This window comes from Leucopleurus acutus, assembly GCF_964270905.1.
Source record: "Leucopleurus acutus genome assembly, chromosome: 4".
NCBI classification, from domain to species: domain Eukaryota; kingdom Metazoa; phylum Chordata; class Mammalia; order Artiodactyla; family Delphinidae; genus Leucopleurus; species Leucopleurus acutus.
Genome location: NC_139146.1, coordinates 51,940,653 through 51,950,431, shown reverse-complemented (window position 1 = coordinate 51,950,431; position 9,779 = coordinate 51,940,653). Strand labels below are relative to the sequence as shown.

Here is a 9,779-nt window from a genome sequence, read left to right as displayed (position 1 = left end):
CAGGAGCCACTCGGCAGGGAAATGAGTGGGAGTTGACCCCAGTCTGTTGAGAAGAACAAGGAGAGGACAGGAAGGGATTCTAGACCGGTCTCACTCCAAGCCTACAAGTAGCTCAAGAGTTGTGAAACTCAACCTTTTAAGGGAAGGCTGGAGCAGGATATATAAACAGAGAAGATGCAACATTTTCCCTGAAGGAAGTTCAAAGCTCTTCCGATGAGTCTGATGAGGTTCGGTAAACTTTGGGTGTCCTGTGTCTCCAGAGCATCTAGCTCTTGCCTGAATAGGAAAAATTCCAAAGGCGAAGAGAGATAAGCCAATAAATAAGAGAATAAACAAGAGAACAAGCTCTACTTCTTCTTTTTCCTTCCATTATGTAAACCACCAGCTCAGGAGGCAAGGCCATGATCACGGGCATGTGGACTTTTTTTTTTTTTTCCAAAAGTTTGTACATTTTGATGGGTTTTTTTGTTTGTTTTACTGTGGCTTCTGCACTTCAAATCAGCACTTGCAGGTAATGGGGTTTTTGAATAGTATCACCGGGTATGAAAAGTTTTCCCAAGAAACCACAAAAGATTGTTCATTTTTTTCTTTCTTTTTTGGTCAACATTTTGCTGCACTCAAGTCAGTGTAAGTCCTAGCAAAAAGACAGTAGTTAGGACACAACTGTTGCTGTAGATGACGTGACACTGGTTGAATTTGTGCTGACATTTGTGTAACTCCCCTCGCTGTTTGTGTTTGACTCATTAGGGGGCACTTGGCTAGAGTTGGCTCAAAGGATTGCTCCCGCCGCGCTGCAATGTGGTCGTGGCCCCGGTTCTGGGGTGTAGGTAAAGGTTAAGGCTGGTGGAATAAATGATTCCATCATTACGGACCAAAGTTACTGGAACCTGGACTGGCTGCCGGACCCATCTCCAACCTTCTCGGAATGCAGAAATGTCTGGGGCAACACAGAGCATACTCTCTCCACATCTGTACATAGTTTCAGCTTCTACATCCCCAAACCACACTTGTACATTTGGAGTGAAATGCTGTCCTGAAGTTCAAGATTGCTACATCCTCACTGCCATTCAACTGAAGACTTTCTACAACAAGCACCGGTGTGACTGGGGCCAGGACAGGGCCCATCCCCTCGTAAAATGTATACTCTGCCTTACCCGTACTAATGATTGTCCAGGAGGCACCATCATTTACCATCTCTTTATTTGGTTCTTCTGGGCATGGAGTGGCCTGAAACCGAATTATTCTTTCTTGAGAAAGGCACAGTACATTCCTTCTGTATCCTTAAGGTAAAATGCACATTTATGGAGCTGTGACACAGGATCACCTGCGTCCAGTAATGCGGTTTGCTTATCAACTTTCCTAATTATCAATCTTGGGAGTGCCATGCCAGTAACTGAACACACAAGTGTGACTGTTTGTCCATAATGGATGTATCCATCGTGGACTGTGAATTCTTCTCCTTCTGATTCATCATCATCCGAGAGATGAATGTAAAATGCTCCCCACTGCTGAGAACTGGCATGGAAATTACCTCCTTCTACATGCAAGCATCTGGTACTAACTGGGATCGAAGTCGATTAAACAGAGCCACCTTTGTTCCTGAGGCAATGCATAAGTCAGCATTTTTCAATGACTGCTTCTTTTTGGAAGGTTTGGAGGTGACTTTTAACTGTTTGCTGAGGAACACACCAATGTCATCACTACTGCCATAGAACATCTTTACAGACAGCATGAAGTGCTTTCTCTTGTCTGAGTCAGATATATACAATGTTTTGGCCGTGCAATAGTTCTTTCCTTCCCAGTTTAGCTGCTGCATTTCTTGGTCACTATTTCCTATTCCAATAAATGCACAGGGTTGAGACTCTTGTTCAGAACAACCATCGCGTTCCATTTGTTCTTTTTTTCCTTCCATCCACTGCCCATAAGATACACACAAGGAGGAGGGCAAAAAAACCTTTTTTCATTTCCATATGACTTCTGTGCAACTTTTGCATGAAGAATAAGTAGTACTGTTTGATCCCCTTGCTCTTTTAAATCATTTCACATAGCTTCCCTAGTAAATCATTTAGGTGGAAGCCGCTCACCAAATTTTCTTTTAATCCACGCCATGGTACTTCAAGAACATGTTAAGGTAAGCCACACTTCGATGCACCTCAAAACACCTCAGCCAGTGTATCTGTATCATTCTCCTTTCCTTTTGAGATCATAATGGTTCTGAAGAACTATAATGCTTCCATTTCAATGAGAGTTTCATAATTTCAATGACCTGCCACAGCAGGTGCCATTTCCACCCATGTGGACTTTCGAGTCAGCCAGAGCTGAGCCCAAATGTGCCCCTTGCTGGCTGCATGAACTTGGACGCTCTCTTAACCTCTCTGATCCTCAGTTTCTTCATCTATAAAGTGCGAATGACACTAGCATTTTCTCTCAGGGTTTATTGTAAAGAATTAAGGGCCAGCAAATCACTTAGCACAGTGCCTTGCACATAAAAAGGGCTCCATAAATGTTATGCCTTGACTCAGTAAATATTTTAGTAAGTAGCTCCCGTAGTGCTGGTGATTAAGGTAAATAAGTGATTTAATTAACTAGAAGCAAATGGCTCTTCCTGAATTACCTACCCTGGAATCCATCTCTCCAGCTTTGCTGGCATGTAGCCATGTCTATAGTGATTTGGGGGATCCTGCTTATTCATAAAGGGACCTTCTCAGTAGACAGTGTTTTGAGAAGCCTCGAGTTGTGAGGTATGGAGGGGGTGGAAAAGGATATGATTATCTCAAATTATTCAGCGGGCTAATCTGCAGGTTAGGGATTAAATTTAATCTGTGACCTCCCAAAAAGAGGAATTAAATCCAACGGGAGAAAACTGCAGGGAACAGGTTTCTGGGACTTTTTGTTTTGTTTTGTTTTCCTGATCCAGCCAGAGTTTATGGATCTTCTCTTGTGTATCAAGCACTGTTCTGGGTATCAGGGACACAAGTGGTGAACACAGTCCCTACCCTGATGGAGACTGCATCTTAATAGGAGACGGATAACAAGCAAGTAAACAAGTAAATAAACAAGACAAATTTAGATACTCATAAGTACTGTGAATAACATAAAAACTGAGTGATAAGATGGAGGATTATTGGTGACGGGGGATAAATTTCTTTCTTTTTAATTGAGATATAACTGACATTAACATTATAGTAGGGGCTTCCCTGGTGGTGCAGTTGTTAAGAATCCTCCTGCCAATGCAGGGGACATGGATTCGAACCTTGGTCCAGGAAGATCCCACATGCCGCAGAGCAACTGAGCCCGTGCACCACAACTCCTGAGCCTGCGCTCTAGAGCCTGCAAGCCACAACTACTGAGCCCGTGCGCCACAACTACTGAAGCCCGCATGCCTAGAGCCCATGCTCCGCAACAAGAGAAGCCCCCGCTCACCACAACTAGAGGAAGCCTGCGAGCAGCAACAAAGACCCAATGCAGCCAAAAATAAATAAATAAATAAACATTATATTAGTTTCAGGTGTACGACTTAATGATTCAATATTTGTATGTACTGCAAATTATCACAATAAGTTTAGTTAACATCCATCACCACACACAGTTACAAAAAATTTTTTTGGGGGGGAAGACAAATTTTAAGATCTACTCTCTTAGCAACTTTCAAATATGCAATACAGTGTTATTAACTATAGTCACCATGCTGTACATTACATCCCCCTGACATTTATTTTATAACTGGAAGTTTGTACCCTTTAAGCCCCTTCACCCATTTCACCTACTCCCCACCCCACACCTCTGGAACCACCAATCTAGTCTCTGTATCTATGAGCTTGTTTTTTTGTTTGCTTGCTTGTTTGTTTTGGTTTTCTGTTTCTTAGATTCCACATATAAGTAAGATCATACAGTATTTGTCTTTCTCTGTCTGATTTATTACTTAGCATAATGCCCTCAAGTTCCAGCCATGTTGTTTCAAATGGGATGATTTCCTTTTTTCTTTATGGCAGAAAACTATTCCACATTATATATACCACGTTTTCTTTATCCATTCATCCATCATTGGGCACTTAGGTTGCTTCTGGCTACTGTAAATCGCACTGCAATGAACGTGGGGATGCCTATATCTTTTCGAGTTCGTGTTTTCATTTTCCTTAGATAAATATTAAAGAACAGATTTCTGCTCAAAGTAAGGAAGGACCTTTTGTCTCCAGGAACTTCCCAAAGAAAAAGGGGTTGTCTCTAGAAGTAATGAGCTCCCTGTTGCTGGAGGTGACCAACCCTAGGCTGGATGAGCCATTGGCATGAGTCTTTAAGTCCTATGTCTGTGTAGCATTTTACGGGTTCATAGGCACAAGATCAAGGGAGTTTATTTTGAGAACAATGGAGGTTTTTGTCCTTATGCCCTTTTTGCAGAGGAAGAAAATGAGACTCACAGAGGATGCATCCCTCACCCAATGTCACATAGTTGGGAGGTGGCACCACCAGGGTTGGCCCTCTGGTCCTTCAGCTCTAACTCCAGTGCTCAAGCCACTCAAGCAAGCCTCAGTGATGACCAGTATCCACCCATTCCAGCTCATCACTGGAGGCACTTTGTAAAAATACAGATTCCTGAACATCACCCCAGACCTACCGGGCCCCAAACTTCACAGATGGTTTTTATAATCAGCAAATTCAGGGTAAAGTTACCTCTGGGTTGGGCGAGAGGGAGGTCTGACTGGGGAGGTCCCCACTGACACTGTAAGCAGCCAGGTTTGGGATCCACTAGATGGCCTGTCTGTAGGGCCTTTTCAACTCGAAAATTATCTGACCTAAAGCAGATGGCATTTGGGGGCAATTTCTGTAGATCCACTGAGATCTGCTATTGGTAACTAGATCCAGTTCCCACTGGGTTTACTATTCCCAGTTGTTCACACAGAGCCCACCAGCCCTTTCCCTGGACAGATTCAAAGGTGCCAATCCTTCAACCAGTCCTGGTGAAGCCAGCCTCTCTCAGCATTTCCAGGGCCATCAGCTTCCTGGCTGCTGGAGCATCTGAGGGGACCCTCCCAAGTCCTGCTGTCGGCCCCGTGTCAAGAAGAACAGCTGCCTGCAGCAGGGGACTCAGTCCGTGTGAACGTGCTACAAATCAGTCTTTAGGTAGAAATGCTTTAATCAGCTGTTATCACATTTGATTGAAATGATGGCTGGTTTCACAGCACAGACTGACATGCAGCTGTCCCTATGGGCCACTGTCTTCCTGACTTTGGGTGGGTGCTGCCTAAGCCTAGGGTAGCACGTGCAAAGCAAGAAGCAAAGCCCAGGCACTGCTCCATCCGGAATAGTGATTGGGCAGGTCTAGCCAAGAAGCCAAGGACTCCCTGGCCCCAGTCAGCCTGACCTGATTACTGTTTACAAGAGCAAAACCAGGAGGTTTGCATAGAAATGAAGTGCCCATAATCCAGGTGTGGGGAAATCCACCCACAGTCCTCTAAGCTTTACAAGGTACCTCAAGGTTCAGAATACTTAGGGACATGGTATGTTCTTACCATTGCTGAAGCCAGCAGTCTCCAAACTGCGGGTGAACGCACCCCATGGTTCACATGACTGTTAAGGGACATATTGGACCTTCTATTTCTATTTATTTTTATCTTGATCTTAAGATTTCTATTGCACAGTTGTCATAATACTAGATAAAGCAACTGAGTTCTTCTTCCATGCCAGGCAATGTTCTAAGAGCTTACATATATAGATATTATTATTTGTACTTTATAAGCACAGACAAGTCAGCTGACCCCTCCAATGTCACACAGCTGAGAAGTGGCAGAGCTGGGATTTGAACACCACAGTCTGGCTACAGAGTTTACATTTATAACTACTGCACGATTCTGTCTCATATATAAATACAATTTACAAATTTTAAACAAACTTATATGGGGGTTGCATGCTCAAGTTTTTGTTTCGTTTTTAACTGAAGAAGGTATTCAATCAAAAAAAAAAACCCTTTGGAGAACATGTTAATGAATTCAGATAAAAAATTAAGCTATTTCCAGGGGAACTTCTGGGGCAGGAGGAATAGTTGTCAGGCTCGTTAAAATCTTAGGGTACCACCATGAGTTCAAAAGCTACTGGAGGAACTTCCCTGGTGGCACAGTGGTTAAGAATCCGCCTGCCAATGCAGGGGACACGGGTTCGAGCCCTAGTCCAGGAAGGTCCCACATGCCGCGGAGCAACTAAGCCCATGCACCACAACTACTGAGCCTGTGCTCTAGAGCCCGCGAGCCACAACTACTGAAGCCCTCCAGCCTAGAGCCCGTGCTCCGCAGCAGGAGAAGCCACCGCAGTGAGAAGCCCGCGCATCGCGACGAAGAGTAGCCCCTGCTCGCTGCAACTAGAGAAAGCCCGCGCGCAGCAATGAAGACCCAACGCAGCCATAAATAAATAAATAAATAAATAAATAAATAAATAAAAAGCTACTGGAAATGAGTCTTCCAAACCAATCATTGTATACCATCTTCACAACTTTTATCATGTCTTTCAGTACTTTTGTCTAATTTCATATTTTTCTTTAAATCTGCTTTTTTTAAAACTTAATTAATGAATTTTCAAAATAAACACTGTATTACCACTGCAAATGGAAAAGCAGCATCTCTTGCAGAGATGCCACCATCTCATTATAAAGTATTAGAAAAATTCTACTCGAAAAGTCTTGTTTTTAGGAAAATAATAACAGCTAATTTTTTTTTCATAGGAAGCAATGTTCTTGAATTCCAGAAAAAAAGTCCAGGCCGAAAATACTGATTTGACAATTAGCCACACATTTAACAAGAAGCCTCTTGAATGTACACTTTGTCTTCAGAGTGGAAATAATTAGACAAGAGATGACAAAATTGCAAATGCTTTCATGTGTCTCATAAGACAAAATGCTTACTTTTGAGGTAATTTGGACTCTATTAATATTTTAAATTTTATCCCCAATGAAACAGAATTACATTGAGGAGGATATATATAATTATTAAAATTTAGCAAAAATTACTTCTTTGGTATACTTATTTAATCAAACCTAATTGGAATCATTTGTTACTAGAAGGACATGTAATAATTAGATAAGATGAATGAGTGTTCTCTTTTTATCCCTTAAGTCCATGATGTATTAATAAACTTAACTAGAATGGTGATCAAGAAGGATGATGTGTCTAATAACAGCTAATATTTTATAGCGCCAAGTATTTTATAGTGCTAGGTACTGTTCCAAGTGTTGGAAATATATTGCTTTTACAATAGCCCTACTAGGCAGGCATTAATATTATCCCCATTTTACAAATGAGGGTCAGGGACTTTTCAGCAATTTCTGCAAGTTGACACAATGGTTGAGGCCGAGGTAGGATCTGAACCCAGGCAGCCCCACAGCAGGCTCAGGGTTGTTGCCCATTATATACACAGTGATGTTGCCTATAGCACTTCCTGCACCAAGGGAGAGAGCTGGAAGGGAATGCCCTCCTACCCTCAACCTGGTTAGGGACCTGCTGCTGGGCCTCCGTGGACTGCCCGGCTTCCTGTGGCCAAGTCAGATAAGTCGCTGCACTTTCCACCTCCAGTGGTGGGTCCAAAGTGGGAGTGCACGCCCCTCTATCACCAGGACCTGACATGAACTTGCAATAAGAACACTGGCCTGGGCTTCCCTGGTGGCGCAGTGGTTGAGAGTCCACCTGCCGATGCAGGGGTCACGGGTTCGTGCCCCGGTCCGGGAAGATCCCACATGCCGCGGAGCGGCTAGGCCCGTGAGCCATGGCCGCTGAGCCTGCGCATCCGGAGCCTGTGCTCCGCAACGGGAGAGGCCACAACGGTGAGAGGCCCGCGTACCGCAAAAAAAAAAAACAACAAAAAACAAAAAGATGATTACAGGCACATCCCAGGCTGATGGTGCTGTCCTGATTTTTGCTGCTGGTGTTGGTGAATTTGAAGCAGGTATTTCCAAGAACGGGCAGATCTGTGAGCATCCCCTCTGGCCTACACTCTGGGTGTGAAACAACTAATTGTTGCAGTTAACAAAATGGATTCCACTGACCCACCCTACAGCCAGAAGAGATACGAGGAAACTGTTAAGGAAGTCAGCATCTACATTAAGAAAATTGGCTACAACCCCGACACAGTAGCATTTGTGCCAGTTACTGGCTGGAACGGTGAAAACATGCTGGAGCCAAGTGCTAACATGCCATGTGGTTCAAGGGATGGAGAGTCACCCGTAAGGATGGCAATGCCAGTGGAAGCACGCTGCTTGAAGCTCTGGATTGCATCCTGCCACCAACTCGCCCAACTGACAAGCGCTTGCGTTTGCCCCTCCAGGATGTCTACAAAATTGGTGGCATTGCCACTGTCCCTGTGGGTCGAGTGGAGACTGGTGTTCTCAAACCTGGCATGGTGGTCACCTTTGCTCCAGTCAACGTGACAACTGAAGTGAAGTCTGTTGAAATGCACCATGAAGCTTTGAGTGAAGCCCTTCTTGGGGACAATGTGGGCTTCCATGTCAAGAACGTGTCTGTCAAAGATGTTCGTCGTGGCAATGCGGCTGCTGACAGCAAAAATGACCCACCGATAGAAGCAGCTGGCTTCACAGCTCAGGTGATTATCTTGAACCACCCAGGCCAAATCAGTGCTGGCTATGCACCTGTGCTGGATTGTCACATTGCTTGCAAGTTTGCTGAGCTGAAGAAGATTGATCGTCATTCTGGGAAGAAGCTGGAAGATGGCCCCAAATTCTTGAAATCTGGTGATGCTGTCATTGTTGATATGGTTCCTGGCAAACCCATTTTTGTTGAGAGCTTCTCTGACTATCCTCCTCTGGGGCCGTTTTGCTGTTTGTGACATGAGACAGATGGTTGCTGTGGGTGTCATCAAAGCAGTGGACAAGAAGGCAGCTGGAGCTGGCAAGGTCACCAAGTCTGCCCAGAAAGCTCAGAAGGCTAAATGAATATTATCCCCAATACCTGCCACCCCAGTCTTAATCAGTGGTGGAAAAAGGGTCTCAGAACTGTTTGTCTCAATTGGCCATTTAAGTTTAACAGCAAAAGCCTGGTAAATGATAACAATGCATCGTAAAATCTTCAGAAGGAAAGGAGAATGTTTTGTGGACCGTTTGTTTTGTGTGTGGCCGTTTTAAGTTATTAGTTTTTAAAATAAGTACTTTTTTGTGTGTGTGTGTGGTATGCGGGCCTCTCACTGCTGTGGCCTCTTCCGTTGCGGAGCACAGGCTCCGGACGCACAGACTCAGCGGCCATGGCTCACGGGCCCAGCCGCTCCGTGGTATGTGGGATCTTCCCGGACCGGGGCACGAACCCGCGTCCCCTGCATCGGCAGGCTGACTCCCAACCACTGCGCCACCAGGGGAGCCCAAAATCAGTACTTTTTAATGGAAACAACTTGACCAAAAATCTGTCACAGAATTTGAGACCCATTAAGAAAGTTTAATGAGAAAAAAAAAAGTAATGAATGAGTTGTGTTGTTGCACACTGGATATCCTGATGCATCTCTTGCTATTAAAAAAAAACACTTAAAAATGCTAGATAAAAAAATTTTTAATATATTTTAAAATGCATGACTGAGATGGAAAGAAAGTAAGGGAGATACCCAAAAGCCAAAGATGAGATGGGTGCCAGATTCCAAATAAGTCAGCAAGAGCTGGAACCAGAGGCATCTCCTGCTCCTCTGTGACCCAGAATAAGAGTTTTAACTGGTGTCATGAGGGAGAGGAGGCATGATGTAGGGACTTAGCAAGGTGAAGTTCAGATTGGTGACCACTGCACAAAGCTCAGTTTCCC

The 9,779-nt window shown here is 44.2% G+C and overlaps 2 pseudogenes across 2 annotated transcripts; one reads left to right on the top strand and one right to left on the bottom strand.

Moving 5' to 3' along the window:
* Positions 1–300: 300 nt before the first annotated feature.
* Positions 301–2,109, bottom strand: LOC309960893 (recombining binding protein suppressor of hairless-like; annotated as a pseudogene). The gene has a single exon. The product of its transcript is annotated as a recombining binding protein suppressor of hairless-like (transcript).
* Positions 2,110–7,703: 5,594 nt separating this feature from the next.
* On the top strand, positions 7,704–9,574 carry LOC309960874 (elongation factor 1-alpha 1-like; annotated as a pseudogene). Its single transcript has one exon. The product of its transcript is annotated as an elongation factor 1-alpha 1-like (transcript).
* Positions 9,575–9,779: the final 205 nt, after the last annotated feature.